At 34.6% G+C, this 23,040-nt stretch overlaps 1 long non-coding RNA gene across 1 annotated transcript; it reads left to right on the forward strand.

Annotated features, from left to right (window-relative positions):
* Window positions 1–8,692: 8,692 nt before the first annotated feature.
* On the forward strand, window positions 8,693–20,989 carry LOC131059927 (uncharacterized). Its single transcript, XR_009110257.1, has 2 exons — window positions 8,693–9,485; window positions 20,394–20,989. It is a non-coding gene; the product is annotated as an uncharacterized LOC131059927 (long non-coding RNA).
* The last annotated feature ends 2,051 nt before the right edge of the window (window positions 20,990–23,040 follow it).

Genomic DNA, 23,040 nt, shown 5'->3' on the forward strand with positions numbered 1-23,040 from the left:
TAGCACACAAGCATAGAGTGGATCTAGCACACAAGCATAGAATTACATCTTCCACCTAGCACACGAGCATAGGATGGTTCTAGCACACAAGCATAGAAAGTGTAATACAAAAGTGGGTCTTTACATAATTACAATTTCCCATCTAGCACACAAGCATAAAGTGGATCCTTTCATTCTTGCACACAAGCAAAGAATGAACAACATGTTGCGGATAGAATCACTGATATTGAAGCTCCCTCTCAACGAAGGTTTCATTTTCCACAATACCAAGTTTGTCTCTCAAGTATTTGAACTTCAATTTGGACAAGGGTTTGGTAAGAATATTTGCATCCTGTTCATCTGTGGTAATATACTTTAGTTGAATGGTGCCTCTTTGCACCATATCTCGAATGAAGTGATAATGCATTTCCACATGTTTGGACCGGTCATGGAACACAGGGTTTACCGACATCTATATAGCTTTGATTATCATAATGAATAGTGGTAGGACCACTAGGTTGACCAAATAATCTAGCAAGAAGTTTGTGAAGCCACACTGTTTCTCTAGATGCAACAGATGCTGCAATGTACTCAGCTTCTGCAGTGCTCAATGCTACCGAAGATTGCTTTCTACATGCCCAAGAGATTACTACAGAGCCCAAGTTGAAGCAGATACCCGAAGTACTTTTCCTGTCCTTGACACTTCCTGCCCAATCTGAATCCGAATAGCCTTCCAAGAAGATTGAGGTATTAAATGAATACTTCAGCCCATAACCAATAGTGCCATGCAGGTATCTCAGAATGTGCTTGGCAGCAACCAGGTGAACAAGTTTAGGCAAGCTCATGAACTGACTAAGGGCATTCACAACATAACAGATATCTAATCTAGTATTGACTAGATACATCAAGGATCCAATCAACTGCCTGTACTCAGATGGATCTGCAAAATCAGAGTTAGCTGCAGAAACACTTAACTTCTTTAAGTTAGATTCCATAGGAGTAGACATAGTTTTACAGTCCATCAGTCTAAATCTTTTCAAAATGCCAATAGTGTATTTTCCTTGACTTAGAAAAATTTCATTGGATTTTTGCCATACTTCTAACCCTAGGAAGTTATGCATTAGACCTAAATCCTTCATTTCAAATTCTGAGGCTAATTCTTTCTTACATCTCATGATTAATTTATTTTCACCAGTGAGAAATAAATCATCCACATACAAAACTAGAATAAACATTTCATCATTATATATTTTCAAGTAAATGTTAGTATCAACATCATTCTTACAAAATCCTAAGCTTATAGGTACTTATCAATTCTTTCATACCAAGCACGAGGAGCCTGTTTGAGCCCATATAAGGCTTTCTTCAACCTGCAAACATGAGAATCTCTTTTATGGATTACATAACCTTCTGGTTGCTCAATATAGACTTCTTCCTCAATGATACCATTGAGGAAGGTTGTCTTAACATCCATTTGATGCAGTTCCCAACCTTTGGCTGCAGCAATAGCTATTATAGATCTAATAGAAGTATATCTAGCAATAGGAGCAAATGTTTCCTCATAATCTATTCTTTCCTTTTGAGAAAAACCACGAGCTACAAACCTAGCTTTATATTTTTCAATACTACCATCAACATTATGCTTAATTTTAAACAACCATTTAGAGGAAACAACAGACTTACCTTTGGGTTTGGGTACAATGTCTCAAACATCATTCTTGATGATAGACCCATACTCTTCATCCATGGCTAATTTCCAAGCATGATGAGACATAGCTTCTTCAACATCGTGAGGTTCAGACTCAATGATGTTACACATTACAGAAATGTAGTTGGCGTGATTTTGAGGTCTCTTTCTATCTCTAAAGGTTCCTCTAGGAGCAGCAAATCCTTCAACATCTTGGATAGTGTTTCTAACCCAAAGTGGCCTCTTCTTGCTAACCACAATATCCTTAGGTATATCTGTAGAGTCCATGGGTTCTGTTGGTTCATCCTGAACTTCCTGATCTGGGAGGTCAATGGACTCCTTTTGTATCTCAGGTTAGCATCACATTTGAATCTTGATTTTCAATCACAATATCATCATTATCAGATAATGAACCTTTAGATCTTTTGAAAGTAGTATCTTCTTCAAAAGTTACATCTCTACTTACGTCAACATACCTTTGACCTGAAATGTAGATCCTGAAGGCTTTGGAAGATTCACTGTATCCCACTAAGATGCCTTTCTTTCCAGAAGGATCCAACTTGGTTCGTTTTTCTTTAGGCACATGAACATACACAGGGCTCCCGAATATCCTTAGGTGGCTGATGTTAGGTTTGATTCTTGTAAAGGCTTCTTCAGGGGTCACATTCTTTAGAGCACGACAAGGACATCTATTTTGTATGTAAACTGTTGTTTTGGATGCCTCCACCCATATGAAGGGTTGCAGGTCTTGATCATGAATCATGGCTCTTGCAGCTTCAACAATGGTCCTGTTCTTTCTTTCAGCAACTTCATTTTGCTGAGGATTGTAGGGAACACATAACTCCCTCTTAATTCCTGTCTTAATACAAAAATCATAAAAACTACCTTGAGGTGTACTCACCTCCATTGTCAAACCTTAAACATTTAATTCGATTTCCAGTAGTGTTTTCAACCAACTTTGAATTCTTTAAATCTGTTTAGGACTTCTTCAGACTCTTTAGATTTAAGAAAGTAAATCCATGTTTTCCTAGAAAAATCATCTATGAAGATAACATAATAAAGGAAGCCGCTGGGAGATGATATAGACATGGGGCCACATAAATCTGAATGAATAAGTTCTAACCTTTCTTTAGCCCTACTATCACTTTTATGAAAAGGGTTTTTCACATTCTTACCCATTGCACAACCTTTACAAGCATCATCATAAGATAAACTAAGTTTAGGCATACCTTTAACCATTTTACCGAGAGTGGGAAGAGCTTGAAAGTGTAGATGTCCAAGTCTTCTATGCCATAGCTCACATGATTCAAGGACCTCATGAATGAGAGCTTGAATTGGGTTAGCTGCAAGCTTATGTAAACTATTACATCTATTTCCAATAACACGAGCAGTTTTGAAGTTAGATTTCTTAGACCAAACAAGTATTTTCCCTTCAGAAAATGCTATTTGCAAACCCTTATCTTCTAAAGCAGAAATGGAAATAAGATTTCTTTTAATACCAGGTACAAAAAGGATATCACGAAGTTGTAAGGAAATACCATAATCTAGTTTTAAAGAGGTAGTACCATAACCTTTTACCGAGTGTTGAGCATCATCACCGATTACCACATGAAGGTTGGTATCCTTTTCTATCAGATCTGAAAGATACTCATGAAAACTTGAGATGTGTCTGGAGGCACCACTGTCAATTATCCAAGTATCACTGTCTGTAGGAACGTTGCTTGATAGAGCAGAGATAAGAAGATAGTCTTCATTTTGTTCAGCAACTTCATTTAAGTTGACTTCCCTTTCCTTAGGATCATTCTGACAATCTCTAGCATAGTGACCATACTTATCACATCTGAAACAACAAATGTGGGAGGAATCTCTTGACTTCTTCCTTGGATCATAGGAGGAGGATCTAAAATCTTTGCTTCTCTTTTCTTTCTTCCAATGCCCACCTTTCCTAGACTTAGCTATGAGAACATGATTATCATCTTTGTGAGAGTTCTTGAGTTTTCCTCTTACCTCAATTCGAGATTCCTCTTCAATGCAATCAGATTGAAGATGCTCAAAGTTAGGACGTTCAGCTCTTCCACCAATGCTACGAATGAATGGTTCCCATTCATCAGGTAGACCATTTCATGCAATCATGACAAGATCTTTATCTGAAATTTGGCAATCAAGAGTACTTAGCTTGTCCTTTAGTTCATTGATCTTCATGAAGTAGGCCATGATTGAGTCTTCTTCTTCCATTTTGATGTGAAGTATGTAATGTCCCCACTTTGAAATGGAATTTAATAATAAATAATAATAATAAAATTAAATTATTAAAAATTAAATTATAATATAAAGAATATAATTAAATATAATTAATTAAAATTTAATTAAGTTCATGAATGGTTAAAAGACATGGAAGGAAAAGTTGTGACTCCCTCAACAATAAGATATAAAAAGGAGAAGAGAACCTCATTTGGGAGGGGGATAACTTGGAAATCAGAAGTGCAGATCTGATTTAAATAAGAAGTGCAGGTCTGATTATGAAAGGTTGTGTCCCTTTCAAAGGGCAGAAATAATGAAGAGTTGCACACTTTCAAAGGGTGTTAATGGTGAAAGGGTGTGTCTCTTGCCAAAGGGCATACATGATGAATAGGTATGACCTCTCCCTCACATTGAGAGATATAAAGAAAAAGGAATCAAAGCATCTAGTAACATCACCATGGATCAGATCATAACTGTTATTAAGTTACAGGCAGTAACATCCTTGTTCTTGGTGGTATGCATGGGATGTGTTTAATAAGTATGCTTAATATATGAAGCCCAATAATGTTCTTATGCAGAATTGATAGTAATATTAATATGGACTGCAATATATGTGACAGTCATACGTAATTTCATATATATATTCATAATACATAAGAAATATTTATACTTATAGTCTAAATAATGTTATTACTGTCAGTGTTTAAGAAGTTGGGAATGAGATGTTCCAAAGAGGGGCAGTCTAAATCCAAGCAATAGGTTAAGTCCCAAGATAGGGTCGGGATCAGCGACCCGTAATCCTTGAGGGTATAGACCCAAGATAAGTAAGGGCTTGGATCTGTAAACTTTGAGGGAACCTATTGTAGTTGGTCTCTAAGTGCTTTATTAACATACGTAAACCCTTCTCCCTTAAAACTGAAGTAGTAGCAAGGTTTGATATCTATATTATGAACTATGAATAATGAAATTAATCATCTAATGAGGAAAATAGATAAACACTTGATAATAACTAATTGAAGAATATCAATCAATTTTAATATATTGAAATAGATCAGGTAGGGGGACATTACAAATGGTATCAGAGCTATGATCCTGCCATCCTGTGGGTAGTTAGTTAATGCTTAGAAAAGGAAACAAAATGAGTAAATAGTTGGGCAATGAATTGCCATGCAAGGCTATCTGAGCGATGCTTCAATAGCAAGTCCAACTGCAATAAATAAATAACGAGATAAATAAATAATTGATAAACAAAATATCTTTAAACTATCCTAAAACTATAACCAGTTCCGTATTTCTCCACATTCCCAAGGGAGATGGGGGCTGCTAGGGAGGGGTGGAGTAATTCCATCCGATAGGATGCCCCAAGGGTGAAAGACTCCTCTTGAAACCTGGGCTGTATGCCCCAAGGGTGAATGGACTGAGTTCAGTAATCTGGGCTAACTTGAGAGTTGGTTTCAAGCGCCCTAGACAGCCAAACGATCTTCTGGGAAAAGGGACAGATTGGTTTAAGTTTAGGCATGGTCTTAATGACATCACAAGATATATTATGATATTTGCATATGAAAACATTGATTTATGATTATAATACATATGTCTTCAACCCGATTGCTCCATTGTATATGTATGTTTTTTATGAATGCTTATGAGATTTTTTAATGCTATCATGTTTTCAGCATGATTACATCATGCACCTTTCTAATGTATGTTTCTTGTATTCTTGGTATATATATACCACATGTATTCATAGATTGCTTCATGTCTAATGTGTTTTTCAACATGTATACCTTGTGTCTTGCTTCATGACCGATATGTTTTCAACATGTATGCTTCAAGTACTCTTTGCTTTTATACTATGTATATTTGTTTGTTTGCTTCATGTCTGATACACTTTCAGCATGTATGCCTTGCGTCTTTATGTATGCCTTATGATTGATATGTCTTTAGAGTGTTCACTCCATGAGTGCCTTTCTTATACATACTTGGTACTTGTGTGCATTGCTTCAAGCCTTTCATGTATCATGTACATACTTCATGCCTCAATGTATTTGCATATTACTTTGTGCTTACGTGAATGCTCCATGCCTTACATCTATGCTCCGTGCCTTATGTATATTACCTTATGTTTACATCCGTCCTATTTCATACTTTATGTATATACTTAGGGATTTGCGCTACATGTCTGATATGTATTTAAGTGAATTGCTTCATGCTTTAAGTGTATATGCGTGCCTTATGTATGTTTCTCTTAAATATATATACTCTTCATAATTTGTGGATAATTATGTGTCTACTGTGTCTTCAATATGTTTGCTCCATTGTATGTGTACATGTATACTTGTATTGTATAATTATGTGATCGTGTCATACACTCCTTCCTAGCGTATGCTTTATGTCTTGAATATGCTTCGCATCATGATTGATATGTTTTCAATGTGTTATGTGCATTTATGTGCCTTCTTTAAATGTTTGGTATCTTAAACATAGCTACTTCAAGACTGATTTATTTTCAGAATGCTTACCCCATGTGCGTTCTCTAACTGTATCTATCATGTATGCTTTACATGTGATTGCATCCTATCTATAGCATATGTTGTTTTACATAAGTACTTCTCTCATAACCACATACACTCCATATATATACTTCGTGACTTTAAAAAAAAATTATGTGATTCATGCGTTACATGTATTTCACTTGTATGTTACACACCCTAATTGTATTCACTCTGCTTCACACCTTGTGTATATTCATGTGTATACTCCCTCTTCTATGTAGATACTTCTGCCTTATATGCTTTGGATTTACACCTTATGTGTATTTGTATGTATGACTCATGTCTTATGTATTCAAGTGTATGCTTGATGTATGGGGTTTGTGCATAGGGTGTTTACTTTGTATATGTTTCGTATACATGCTTTATGCTTCAGATCTTACATGTATTTGTGAATATTGCTACAAGCATTACTTATGTTTATGCTTCAAGACTTGCATGTATATTTCAAGCCTTGCATGTATTTAGATGACTTCGTGTGTATTACTTCATACCCTGTGTAGATGCTTCATGTCTTATAAACTCTTATGCCTCATACATCATTCCTTGCATGTATTCATGTGTATTACTTGTATTCAAACTTCATGCCTCACTACCTTACGTGTATTGTGTATACATTTCATGTATGCTTCGTGTCTTCACATATACATATGTATACTTTGTTTTTATTTTTAGTTTTGGAAAAATGATTCGGTTTGAGAAACTTGTCAATTGCTTGAGGACAAGCAATTTCGAGAAGGAAGGACTGTCATGTCCCCTCCTTGATTGATATATATGAAACAATTATTATTTATTAATTAATATAATATTTATCAACAAATGATTATTTGAAATTATTAAATATTTACTTTTTAATTATATTTATTTATCAATAATAATATTCTTGAAGTATTTAGATTAATATTATATTACATAAATTATAAAGAAATTATTAAATTATATACAACATATTGAAAACCCAGAATGCAGCATATAAATGTTGAAGGCTCGGAATACATATACAACAAACTTTACAGAAAATATACATTTATGTTAATACATATACAACAAACCATTTATACATATACTGCAAACATATATCTATGAAAGAACAGCGAATGCTAGAAATGAGTGTCTAAGACATTAATTAACTCTAAAATAGCCAATATCACAAAGAAATACGATTTACACTTGAAAAGGTATGATCTATTATGTACACTTAATAAAAACAATGACTAATGAAACGGAAGGGGTGTGATGGTCTTTGTTTTATTACAAAGATTAGTATTTGTGATGTTTAATAATTGTTTAATAAAGTAATACAATTCACCAAAGTGTGGTGAACGGTTGTTGTGTGAATAGTGATAGGGTACATATTTTGCTTCATTGTCAATATACACCTACTGAACTTCGCAATGGCCTTGTGGACCATTTCTTGCATTGCCGTCACAATGGTTGTACAATAGCTTTGAGCTCTCTCGAGCATGAATTACACCCAGCAATGTTGTACGATTTGCATAACATACATGACATAGACACATATTTGCGAAGAATGAGGCTTTCAACAATAGAGATCAATGCCAATGGTGAAGGTGGACTTTGGGGTGATATATTTTGCGTGCAATGGTTAGCACACTGGCTAAACATGTCCATAAGCATTTGGTCTTTGACACGCAAGAAATTGTATTTGCATTTCAATAAAGATGGATGTCATCCTACAATATCAATACTTTTCCATGACACAAATCCAACTATTGGGCACTATGAGCCTATCTTTTCGAGGATAAGCACAAAAAATTGTATCCAAAACATGCAACCGAAATTGCCAAATACAAATTGTGATTTGGACTATGGTTGGAGCACAACTACTCATGCGTTTGACACACTTGGACTTTGTCGATTTCCTACATTTGCTACTGCATGTGGGGAAAGCATGTTCGCTGATGTCACTTTCCTAGTTGATGAACGATTTGATGCAACTGCGCTACGATTATTTATGGCTCAATCTTTAGCGAATTGTAATGTCCCCAATTTTAGCCGCTAGGCTAATAGATGATATAAGGAGGAATTAATTAAATTAATTTCTTATAAAGTCATTAAAATAAATTAATTATTAAAAGTGACTTTATATTTAATTAATTTAATTAAAAAGTGACTTAAGTATAAAATTAAAAAATAATTAAAAGTCACTTAAATAATATAAAATAAATAAAGTGTACCTACCCTCTTCTAGAAGCCTCTCATGATGTGTGGCATTGGTGAAATCTATCAGGACACAAACCTTCAGCAGATTGTAGAAGGGCTGGACGAAACCCTAGTTCTTCATTTGGAGTAGGTTCGTGACGGAATCTACATTGGTGCTTAACTTGTGAAGTCTTCTCTTGAAAACGAATTTGCAGCTGAGAGTGGAGGATAAGTCAGTCCTTCATATTGTGCTTATCAAGTTTTGTTTCATATTTATGGTAGATGGGTTCATGGAATTATCAGATTTTCAGATTAAGGGCACATAGTATATCAATTTTGATTGGAGCCGTGAGGCGATTTTATTGGAGAACATTTTGAAGAGGATTTGTGAATTTTCTGTTGTAAGTTGCAGGTCTGAAGACAAATTCGTATTTTACATCCTTACCCACGATTTGGTTCATAGTCCATTGTTGGTGCATCGATTCTTACCTTGGAGGACAGCAATTACATCTTGAAGATAAGGCAATTATTTTGGACATTTTGGGTATGAGTTTGGCGAAGGTTGAAGACACTTTTTGGTGATCAGATCAGTCCGAACCTGAGTACTTGGAGACCTTCGATGTTTCGCATAACCTCAAAGTTTGGTGTAGATTTCAATTACTGAGTACAGCGCCTACCTTCAGCAATTAGTTCGATCAGTTTGGGGTGGCAGTTGGACACTTGTATGCAGATCATATAAGATACTTAGACCATCTACTAGCAGCAGCCGGGACGGCACCTATCTTGGTCCAATTTAGCTCATTTGAGCCTCAACATCATGGATATTGCTTAATACTTCAATACCTCAAGGAGGCGATTCATATCAGGTTCATAAATTCTACAATTTCTTATAATCTTTCAGTAGATGTGTATTAAGTTGGTAAGCGTCATATGCCCTCAGAAAATCTGAGACATAATTTTGTAACCAGTCAATAAGATGATGTTTTAATGGCACATTGAATTTGCATATAATTGAGTTTGAAGTAGTTTGGTGACAGAATATTGTGTAACCAGTTTCCTGAGGTAGTATGACATTTGTTTGACAAAATGTCAGTCCACAGTTAATTATGATTGTGATGCTTAGTTGTTATTGGTTACTGTCTATATACTACTTAGTCATCTCACTTCAAAGACAATGTCCCTGAATTAAGAACAGCAAGCTTAGCACTTGTAAGACAAGTGTTTGATGAAATTCCAAAGGGGTCAAAGACTGAAATTTCATACCAGAATAGGCAAGGGATATAACACGAATGCATTGAAAGTACAAAACAAATTTGCCTTGGCATGTTTCCATATGTTTGGCCAACCTACTATAGTAGACAACAATCGTCTTCTACAATTGCAATCACTAATTTCTAAGATTGGAGTACCATATATGGAAAGCAGTCTTGAAGGTTCTGAATTTAGCATATTATGGCTTTCACACACATTCCATGCAACTATATACGTATGGCAAGCAGATCCACAGCCCAAAGCCAAGGTATATTGCAATTGTATTGAACCCCAAAAAAGCATTAACTTGATTTGCTTTGAACATAGCTCAAGTCATTGTCATTATGAACCACTTCAAGCAAAACAACAGTTAATGAGTGATATGCATAGAAAACAACCTATTTTGGTACACGTTATGACAAGTGCATCTGCATTTGCATCACTTCCTACACTTAAAGGAAATACAAAATTGTCACCAAATGTATGCACACTTGAACCAATATTTTGCAATGAATCTTACTAGACTTGTTCACAGAATGTTGGAACAAAGAATACAATTACTTCCTTCGCAACAAGCACACAAGCTGAAAGAATCACAACTTTTCATAGCACAAATTTGGAAATACCTCACTCATTGCGATGTCTGAAAGCAGTAATACGTGAAAAAGGTAGGCAAAAAAAAGGCATAGCCAACAAACAAGCAGCTGAAACAACAAACACTGCAAATCATGCAACAACATGTTTCCAGGCTAATGCATTTCGAGCCACAACAAAACCAAAAGCTCCAATAGTTTCAAATGTCAAATCTACCCTAGGTAAACATTTTCTATTCCGAAAGACAAGACCTAGCCATCAAGCAACGAAGCATAGACATGCACGCACACAGAATAATGCAATCCAAAAAGTTGTTAACATATACTTGAAAAGCATCAACGACACACCTACTCAATCATGTGCTCTTTGTGAGATGTTGCATTTTCATAAAAACATATACAAAGCAGACAATGCATTTGTTAATGCCTTTTCTTTGCTCCCTATTGCAACCAACAAGAAAAGAATTACAATAGGAGAACCCATTTGCAAACAATGTATAAAAGCTACCTCAAATGGCAAAATCCCTCATTTTGCTGTCCCGTGGAACATAAGGTGCAATACACGAATAAATGTTGTCCATTCTTTGACATCTCTAGAAGAAAGACTTGTTTCTTTGCATATTGCTTTTGCACAAATTAGACAATTAGGATATAAAAGAGCACAATATGGCTTGAATGGCACAATAATCAATGTTCCTGTGGATTTTGATAAGGTTCAACATGCATTGCCTAGACAAATACATGAAGGTAGAACAATTGCAGTCAAATTGAAATGAAAGTTGCAATAAGAAAATGCATATGCACAAGGCAATGTTAGGCCTGCATACGTAATGAATGCTTTAAAAGGTTTTATCCAAAACACCACTATATTCAAAAGAGAATATCTCAATAAATAAAGACTGGGAAGCTCTACTTATAAGAGAAAAAGGACACATGCACATAAACACTGAAACTGAAACAGATATGCATGATGACGTGTTTGAACATGACAAAGAACCCATAACTGAATCACTAATACATTGGTTTAATGAGGCACATACAATCAAAGACCTAGACACAACTATAATTGAAATTGCACCATCTGAAGGTTTCAAGCCTCTTGGTATTTTCTAGGATACACACTCAGAAGAAATGAACTTCCCAACTTTGTTTTATGGACCTGCTCGACCAATTGACATTACCAAAAATTTATCCTATCAAAAAATAGCAAAATGGGAGCTCATACATAAAGACAATGACTTTGCCACACACAACAAATATTTTTTCAAAGCCATTAAAATTATTATCCAACAAATATCTTCCCTAGCATAGGTTTACATTAGGAAAGTTGAATTGAAAGGTAAAAAGCTACTTGCAAAGGGCGTTCGTAGTCCTGCTAATTTGGAAAAAATATTGCAATCCCCATTGGGCTTTAGATCATTAAGGACTATCCGGACATCTCCTGACTATTTAGAAAACACAAGGAAATATATATTTGCAATGATAAGACAATTAGGACCGCCAACTTTTTTCGTAACGTTAACAAGTACTGAGCACTTTTGGGAGCCATTGTGCAAAGCATTGCAACATATATCTACCAAACAAGAGACTAAGCACAATGAAACTATAAAAGATAAGGACTTTCACTTTGAAATCAGGAAAAATCTAGTACTTTGCAACCACTACTTCAACCAAAGGGTCAATGCATTTCGGAAAATGATGTCAAAAAACGATCAGTTATTTGGCAAAGTATTGGACTACTTTTTTGTCAGAGAGTTCCAAAACCAAGGAAATGAACATGTGCATTTTATGCTATGGATAAAAAATGCACCTATATATAGAAATTGCAATGATACTGAAATAGAAAACTTTGTTGACAAGTGTATTTCATGTGATTCCTCATCACTTGATACAAATCTTGTCAAAATGCAAACACATCATCATAAAAAACTTGTAAAAAGTACAAAACCTCTAGCTGCTGATTTAGTTTCCCCATGCCCCCCATGAGAAGAACAACAATATTAGAGCCCTTGCCAATTGCTAATACTGCAATGAAAGATAGAGCAAGAAATTTTTTCAAGCAATTAGCAAATAAACACTATACAAAGGAAACTACATTTGACAGTTTCTTGGAAGACTTCGAGATAGACGAAGCAGACTACATCGGAATGTTACAATCAACATTGCCATGGAAAATTGTGATGCTAGAAAGACACCCTATTGATATTTGGATAAATTTATTTGCAAGGCATGTGCCAGCTCTATGGTATGCAAATACAGACACAATTTATATTAGATACATATGCTGCCACATCTTATTGTTGTTCATATATGACAAAACAAGATAGATCATTATCTCTTGCATTTCGCCAATTGCGACAACAATGCACTTATGCTTACGATGAGAAGATACAGTTCATACGAAAACTAGGTAATGCATTGCTTAACTATCAACAATGTCCAGTCGACAAGCTGTTCACATTGCCCTCTCATTGCCATTGCGTAAATGTTCAAGGAAAACTATTTTCATAAATACTGCACCACTAGACAATAGAGTTTTCATATTGAAAAGCCCTAAGCTATTGGCAAGAGAACAAGATGATTCTGAAAATATTATGTACACATCTACAATAGAAAAATACACACAAAGACCAATTGTTTTTGACAAACTATCACTAGCTGAATATACAGCTTTCTATTCCATCAATTCAACAAAGATACGAAAAAAGAGAAAGCCACAAATCATACGCTATGTAAGATACAATCCACATATTGATCATGAGAACAACTATAGAGAAAAACTTATGTTATATGTACCTTTCAGAACTAATGAACAATCATTGTTACATGGTCATAAAACATGGTCTGCAGCATTCAATGCAAACAAACAACAAATTACAAATATTGAAAAAATGTTTACTACGCAAGTTGATTATAGATGGGGTGACATTGACCAAGTTGCCACACAACATAAGAATGATACCTATCCAGCAATAGACCTTGAAAACGAAATTGAACAAGACAAGGAGCAAAATGAAATAGAGAAATATGACATCATAACTGATCTAAAGCATGTGAAGAAGGCAAAATCCATACATGCTTATCTGTCAAAGTTGATATTTGACAAAGCTTGTTTGTACATGGATTACTCTATAATACATACCGAAGACTGCCTTACAACAAATATGAAAATTTAAATATTAATCACTTTTAAGAAAAGTTACAAGTTCTAAGAAATGTTTCAGATGTTTAGAGAAATAAAGATGTGAGTTCAAATGAAATCCATGATTTCCATTCTGAAAACTTATAGGCTACCCAAAGAAAAAAAATATATTTATATAAGAAAATGTACTCTATGGAAAACATTTAATCTCTTTGATGTTGGTATGAAAAGAGAGATAGCTATATAAGCAGAGGATAAAACTATATGTACATAATCCACCATTGGCCATTATAGAGTGCTTTAAATTGATGCTCTAAAAAATTACGTATGACACTTGAATGCTTAAGAATGGGTGATACTATAAGATGTTTTTTATAAGTGCCCTAGGGCTTGTCATTGATTGTGCTATGTCACTCGAGCTATAGCCCCTTTGTTGTTGCGGTTTATGTTTTTCCAACAGAAACTTTTACTCTCATCTTATTTGCTATTAATAGCATCGGCTTATTTAACATTCTTTGTTTTAAGCTGAATATTGTTAATTTCTGATTTCTTTTGTAATTTGAATGCTTAGTGATCTTAATGATTTGGTTTCCATGCATATTACAAAGACACAAATTCTTTCTGTTGATTGTTATTATATTTAGAATCATCCTTGCATTTAGTAAACAATTGGGAATAATCAGAGTTTGTGTTGTTCTGGATGAATTCTTTAGTTGCTAGCTTTGTGCAGTTTATGCAATTTGAAAAAAAAATCATCTCTAATTTAGGCTACTGTAAGAGTAGCACAGTTTTTTTTTGTATAGGGTATCTTGAGACAATCCATACAAGACTAAATCGACCTTCACATTTGAAAGGAAGTTGGTGCCCAAAAAATCAACTTTGAGTTGGTGTCAAAATGAACTACCATTATAATTTATTAAATTAAGTTGGCTTCAAAATATATTATGTTTTATCATTATTTAAATAATTAAAAATATTATTATAAAATTGTGTTTAAAAACATTTTATTATTAGAGTTAAGTGACTCTATAGTATTCGCATGCAAGGGACATGACATAATTATTTATTGCCAATAAATCAATATTCCCAAATGATGTAGAAGTTCTAGCTTCAACATTTAAAAGGTTTGTAGCAACAAATGGATTACAAATCATAATCCCAACAAAACAAAAAAAATTTAATAATTAATAAACGAAATATATTGGAATCAGATCGATATCTTGGCTAATCAATATCTTGGCTAAGCATAAGTTTCAATTAGCTTATGCACACAAAGTTAGTATGTGTTCATTCACCAAACGTCAAATTCGATGGCAGTCTTGACATGCATAACATGTGATTAAACAAGGTGCATAATCTTTATTTGATTTATGTTACTATGTTCTTGTAATCCCTTTTGATCTTTAATTGACCTGCTTGAATCAACAACCCTTCACTGGGTTCTTGATTCAGGCCTACATCATTGCGCATTGTCCACGTATGGTAAAATTGAAGGGGTGGCTCCAGTCTTTTTAGGGGATACAATAAATCAACCCAATGAGCTCAAATGGAAAAGTTGACATTTCAGAATCAAGACTAAGAGGGGGAAAATAGACTTACCCTTGAAAAATATCAAGCTAACAGAGTCCAGAGTAGACAGAATTACAAAAGTATGAAGGGCTATAAAACATGTTAGTGCAAATTCCCCTCAAGGTTTTATGGGAATAAATAACAAGAAGAGTTCCTCAAACTAAATTAAAATGAAATTAACATTTCAGGACACGGAAGATCCTATAGTCATAGGCAGGTTGACTAAAATCAGACAAAGTAACTATAAATGCAGCAGGTGGGCATCACAAAGAGGCTCGAGGATGTAATGAATGATGATTAGCAAAGAATTGGAGATTGTGAGGCAGGAATACTTACAAAAGATCTGCATGACAAGTTTTACATAAAAAGTAATGCGAACTCCAAACAGTCATGGTATAGTTTTATTGTTCCAATGGTGGTCTCTAAGCTATAGAAAATTCCAGGTATTGCAGAATGGTTCATCTATTACTGTAATCCTAATAGCAATAGAGCTACTACTAGGACTATGGGCAATGAAGCTATGTTGATGTTGAAAAAACTAGGGACTATATTGTATTTATCCTGGAATGATCTATCGATTGGTGTACAACTCACCCATATCAAAACCACAATAGGTAGAAATATCATAAGAAGAAATTATATAGTTGGAATAATAAATCTTCAGATCTAGATGTCCTGCCACATATAATAGTAGAATATATTGGATATTATAAATATACTCTCACAAGTCGTGTTAACAAATGGAGCCCATGTAAATCAATTTATGATCCCTATTTTGATTGTAAATCTTTGATGCATCTAGTGCTCAAGCATGCACAATTGGGCCTCTGTTATTTGCTAAAATCCTACATTTGCAAATGAGGACTTACAGAACAGGTGCTGAAGTTCAGGTATTATTAGGTGCTCAGATACTTAGGTCATTTTTCAAATTTGAATAGATTTGTTAGACTGTGAATCCAATATAAGGATCAAAACAGTATACATATTCTAGTAGTGAGGATTATATGATGTTTGTTGATCAACATGAAAGGTATGTGCAAAGGGTATATACCTTAATTTTTAATAAGCAAGCAATAAATCAAATATATCCTCCTTTAAGGCCAAAAAATTATATAGTGGTATATAGATAGGTCTCACTACATTACTCTTTGAATTGGTAGTTGGCCCATACGCTTTGCCAATAGACACAGATATCTAGATTTTTGCACTAAAGTTCTATGCCAATTGTTTACTTTCAATGCACACTTGACTAGGTTGGCCTTTAAAAATAGAAAGTTCTGTAAAGGTCCCTTATGAATTCCTAAGCTTTACAAACAAGAAACCAATAACCCTGTTTTGTAATCATATCATGAGAAACTTTTCTTTTGAGGATTCAAAACGACAACGCCCGTTGAAGATGAAAAACCTCTAATTGATTTAGAGTACATTTGACCATAGAGGTTTGTTAAGAAGGATCACTCAGGAAGGAAGATGTTGATGCATTACTCAATGTAAAGGATCGCAAAGAAAGTGTAACTGTTGCTGAAAATAACAGTGAATTCTTCATGAGAGGTGATGAAGAAGGCTCCTTGGGACCTACTTGACCATCTGCAGAGGTTGTAAGCTAGGGAGTGCAGAGGAAGGCTTGAAGCAGGGTGTCAGAAAGGTCTTCTTTGTTGATGGAAAATTCACCTGAAAAACAAGTATTCATGTCGCTTATCTTTAAAGAATCACATGCAAATGCCATTCAACCTTCTCTGGCACAGTTATCAACTTATCTAGAAGCTCTTTGGGTTCGATTCATATTACGACTACGGACAAGGACTTGGGATATTAAACTAGTAGTTAGCATTGGGTAGCAGGACAATGACAATGTGTTTGTCTAGGATATGGCAAAGGAAGTTGACCTCGCTGAGGATGTTGTAAATGAAGTATTAATAAACAGATGCTCCAAACAAGATTGATGCAGACTCGATGAAGCCCAAACCCAATAAAAAATCGACTGGGGAGATAGGAATAAATGCTCATTGTGTGTTAAAATATTCGTGAGTAACACTATCTCATAATTTGGGTTGTCTTCAAGAGCTAGACTCAACGTTTACAGCTTGATGCATGCCTTGTGATTTACTTGTAGCTTGGTCAATAATGAAAATTAGAAAATTTTGTTTTAATATTTGTCTACATTTTACTTCTACCAAATTGGATGTTGTAGATGACACTATTATGCTATACACACTTACCATTGGCATCCAAACCTCGATACACAAGATGGACTAGTCAATGGTGCTAATGGCATTTTCCAATTACACACAATTGAGCAACAAGATATTGTTTGGATTCAATTCAATGACCCTACAATTGGGAAATTGCATCGCCAAAGAATGCAAAGTCTATCCAAAAATTGTATTTTTCCTTTCTGGACACCAATAATGAGAATTGCTAGAAGAGTCAAAACAGGTACAAAAATAGTCACTCAAACACAATTCCCTTTCCAATTAGCATGTGCACGAACAATCCACAGAGCACAGGGCTTGACAATGGACGCACTTGCTTTTGACCCTTCTAAAGTCTATCAACATGGTCTTGTCTACACTGCTTTGTCACATGTAAGAAACATTGAATCATTGTACCTAATGCACCAATTGCAACACTCAAATTTCAAAGTATGTCAAAAAGTGAACAACAAAATGCAACGTCTTCGAACTTCAGCACAATGGAAACTCCAATACAGCCTTTCTTCAGTACCATCAAACCAGTTCATTATATGCTCTTTGAATACACGTAGCTTTGAATTGCACGCACAAGAAATAGCCCATGACTATGATCTGCTTGCAGCAACTGTGCTTTGCTTTCAAGAAACAAAAGATAGGACTCTTGAACATCTTAAACTGCTCAATGCAAAATTCAGATGCTAGCCTTCGCTAGTTATTCATGGCCTACTAACATGTTGCACGAAAACAACCACATTGGAAAAAACTGAAACTTTTGCAACAAAGCATCTAGAATCAATAACAGTTGACCTTTTGCACCTTGGTATTCCTCTACTCATCACAAATCTGCATTTAACACCAACTGCACCCATTGCTGATCTATTCAACCTAGTACAGATCATCATCAAACACACTGCTACCCAATTCCAAACTAATTATTGCTGGAGACTTCAACATTAACATGCTACATTCCACAAAGACACAAACAACGCTCCTTGAATTTATGCAACATCACAGACTTTCATTGGTTATTGACAAGCCAACAACACACGCAGGCAGTTTGTTGGATCATTTTTGGATACATAATATCGATATTGCTCTTGTAAACCTCACTGTACTAGATACATACTGGACAGACCACTTTGCAATATCACTACCTCCAGTTATACTCACCGCAAGTGCAATTTAGGTAGCTCCATTTATTGTGCAATGCATTTGCATAAAGTTGATTCAATCTACACTTAGTTTTGAAAAAATATATATAGTTGCAATTGATTCTGGTACTGGGCAATTGTTTTTCATAAACTTAATTGATTTAATCTCCACTTAGTTTTGAAAAAATATATATAGTTGCAATTGATTCTGGTCTAGTTTTTGGCATAGAATTAAATTCATATGACATTTATTTATCCATTTAAAAATGAATAAAAATACAAGAATTAGAAGAAATTTATTTTACTAGTTATTGTTATTGTCTAACCTGATTGTTGTTTTGCATAATAATCTTGAGATGCTCCAAAAGTATTCCCATTGCTAGTGCATCACGACTCAATTCCATTAAATAATTGATATTGCTAAGAAATTTACTCTTTCAATGATTGCAGAGCTCACGTACAAGTCTTCAAACACATACAAATCAGGCTACTATGCTGCAGTTATTTACCTAGAACTCATTCACACTACAATAATCAACAATGCATTGTACGCCTACACCACAAGACTTAACAGTTTATTGTACATAATCTTTTCCATGTTATCTAAATTTCCCACCTTTTCCATTTTCTTCTTTACAGCTGGCAATAATTCTATCAATTTGACACTTATCTAAGTCATGCTCTATTCTTAGTTTATGATTAAATTGTTTATCTGATAAAATTTAAATCTTGTTGCATTGCCATTAAAAATTATCTAAATATTTTTGCATTGTCATGGTTCTTTAAACTACCAGTATGTATGCTTGAGGCTTCTGCTAACTCTAAAATGTGTTTTGCAACAGCATTAGGCCCCAGGGAAGATATAATCCATGTCCTTAATGTTCTAGCAATTAGCATGGCTTCGGTTGTTAACTAGAACCACATTTGCTAAAAATTGTAACTGATGGCCTTTTGCCTTCTCTTCTCTAAAATTCTCTCCATACACTAACTTTACAGACTTCAACTTCTTTGTTAGCAATGGCATCTTGCAAAACATGACTATCACTCTGTTTTGGGTATTCTACATTTATTTTAGTATCTTGTTTTTCTAGACTTTTTAAGGTATAGGAAGAGAACAGTTCACATGGGGAATAGTCCCATTATCCAACTGAACCTCCTCAAATTTCAATTGCAACATTCCATGTGTTCACAGTAAATTTTGAATAGACCAGATTTGTTAATTCTTTGTAAACTCTAGTTCCTCACAAACATCATCTAATTGAAAAAAAAAACCTTTAAATCTATTTTATTTTGTTGAGGCTTTCATCCAAAGAGGGTATTTTACTGTTACGCCAGATGAGTGGTCAAAGAAGCAACCATATCCAATGCTATAGACATAAGAATATACCAAATCTGCCTAATTTTGACTAGACACAGTTTGAGATAGCAGAGGAAAGCCATAATATCAAGCTTGTCTGCTCAAAATATTGAGCTAGTGCTTGCCTTTTAAATTCCTTCAAAAACTACCATTTATCTGTCATCAGTAGTAACCTCTGTCATGTAGTGCTCTCTTTACTTATGAACCCCCATGTTAATGTTTGTGCATATGATGAGTTCCTTAAGTTTTCCTTATTACCATGTACTTGAATATGCTTCAAGTCGTAAATTGACAGACAAATAAGATGTTTTTCTTTTGGTAGCATGCTCCTTGAGTTGATTACTGGTCTTAGGGCAGTAGATTCACCTGCATCATTTACTAAAGGAAGTCTAATGGATTGGGTTAGTACCATAGCTGTGATTATAATGTATAATGTGATACTATTACTGACAAAAATCTTATGCCAATTTATCAAATATCCATGGTTTAAAACTGATACGAGGATTTATCATTGTGCAGGCTCAACCCACCCTTACTCGAGCACTTGAAGATGGCAATGTTGATGAACTTGTTGATCGCCAATTGCAGAACTAAAATTCAAATAAGATGATGCCACTGGTTGCATGTGCAGCCTATTCTGTTCAATATTTTGCAAGAAGACACCCTCGTATGGCACAGGGATGTTGTCTACTTCTAGTGAGATATATTTGTCAAGCTTTGAATTATATTGTGTGTACAACATGCTTCTATTTGAATACTATTGTTTTGAGTGCCTAGACTGAAAGTAGCCATGTTCTCCAGATAGCTCGAGCCTTGGAAGGTGATGTTTCTCTTGATGATCTAAATGAGGGAGTGAAGCTAGGGCATAGTACTGTGTGTGGATCATATAGAAACACGAACTATGATTCCAGCCAATATCTTTTTAAAGCTTTTCATTAGTTTGGCTTATTCTGTAAAATTTTAAGCAGAGCATTGCAATTGAATGTTTAAAATTTCCTAGACCACAAGCATGAATGTTTGATAGTCTCAGAAAATTGTGACAAAAAATTATATCAAACCTCTTTTTTGGCATTGTGTTTGGTTAAATTCAGCTTGTATATTTTCCTTTTTGAATAGATGCACTCAATTTCCCCTATTATGTTCTAGCATTGGTTTCTATTGCAGAGTTATGAATCAGAATTGATTACAGATATAAATATATAAGTATTTGCCTCTTATCACTTTTAGACTTAAAACAGAGAGGACAATGGAGGCTTTTACTGGAATTTGTCTTCCTTCAAATGGTCTGCTTGTTAGAATGTCACACTTGATTCTCAAACGTTTCAAAGATTATGGGAAATTCTACCTACATAAATTTTGCATCAATCTTAAATGCATAAGTAACTTGATCAAGGAGGCCATCCAATCAACATCATGACTGCTTGAGTCATAATCCCACTTAGTAATAGGACTAGCTATACGTAAGCTTTTGTTTCTACTTCTTGCAACTACATGTATTAGACTGTCATAGGAATAGGGCAGGTTTGCTGATAATTTTTTAAAGTCATGAGCAAATAACAGTCCATCTTTTTATTTCCAAACCTCCACATACAAGCACATCAAGATCAAGGTGAAGACAGTTGTATGAAGCTTCTACAAGACAAAGAGAGTCCAATCAGAGATATACACAGATAAATGACAGTCAAAGGCAACCATTAAAGATGGAAGGACAGCCTATGGAAGCACTGAGTCAACCTATTCAAGGACAACAATAGCACAAAACATTCTAGTCCACAAAGCACATATATCACTATAAAAAAAGCATCCTTTGAGCACACAATGACATAACCCTACCCAAAACAAAGAGAGCAGCAACTATATCAAAAGAATGAAGAATTGAACAATGTTCATTGTTGTTGCATTTTTAAACACAGCATTAATATGTAGTCAATATTGTGTCAAAAGGACATGTGATCAAGAATGGATCATCTTCATAGTGAAATGATAAGGATACAGAGCAATATTTTGTCCCAAACATAGCGGAGGATAATCATAGCAGTAATGTGATTTGTTATATACTTGAAGGCTACATGTATTATGGAAAATTGTATTTGTTGAAGCAGAGTTGTTGCAATAGTCTCCTCATGATTTCACGAAGTAGTAGCAGCACAAAGAACATACCATCCAAAAGAATCAAGTCAACAAATAAAGAGAAAGTTGCAACCCTCAAAGTCTGAAAAAACTCAAGCAAAGGATAGAAGGATCAACTTCAAGGCATATATGGCTATCAAGTCAGTCCAAGGATATTAAACGAGCATGAATACTATTGTCCTCATTTTTGTTTCCAAAAATGAAGGACCATTACATAAGATTTTTGTGAAAAAATGAAAATTTTTACTCTATGGCATGCTTCCCGAGGCAGAATTTCGACTAATCCTTGGACTGGCTTAATCCTCAGTCCATCCTCGAACTACATTTCGAATTTAGTCGAATTCTGGGTTCGTTTTCTATGTCTTTCCTTCAATTTCGTGTTTTAAAATCCTGATTGCAGGTGGAGAATTTTCTTCAAACTGCAAGTTTTAATGATGTCCATTGTTTTGGTCTTTGTAGGGGAATTTTTAGCTTATTACATGTGCACTTTTATTAAAAGGTGAATACTTGTAATTTGTTTTAAATTTTCCCTTTGTTGTTTTTATTATTTTTATTGTTTTTTGTAGTTTTTAGTTAAAATAGGGATTTTTTTGGCTAAATTACAAATAAACTTGTAGTTCTCTCCAAAAGCCCCTACTTTAATGGTTTTTACATGTAATAGGGATTTTAAAACCCTATTACATGTGTGCAAGTAAGTTATAACTTGTTGTAGGGGTTTTATTTCCAATTTACAAGTGAGTAAAACTCGCATCTCTCTCCAAAAATCCTGATTTTGCCTTGGAAGTGAAAAAGTGACAATTTTAAACTTGCACTTTGGTCTAAAAAACCCGATTTTGCTCATAAAGTGCATTTTTGACATTTTAAACTTGCATTTTGTTCTAAAAATACCTGAATTTGGCTTTGGAGAAATGGAAAAAGTGAAAATTAAAACTTGTCATATCTTCCAAAAAACCCGATTTTCACTTATGCAAATTCGAACTTGTCTTTTTCTCCAAAAAACCCGATTTTCAGTTGGAAGCAAATTTGTTGAAGTTTT

Source organism: Cryptomeria japonica, chromosome 7, assembly GCF_030272615.1.
Source record: "Cryptomeria japonica chromosome 7, Sugi_1.0, whole genome shotgun sequence".
In the NCBI taxonomy this organism is placed as follows: Eukaryota; Viridiplantae; Streptophyta; class Pinopsida; order Cupressales; family Cupressaceae; genus Cryptomeria; species Cryptomeria japonica.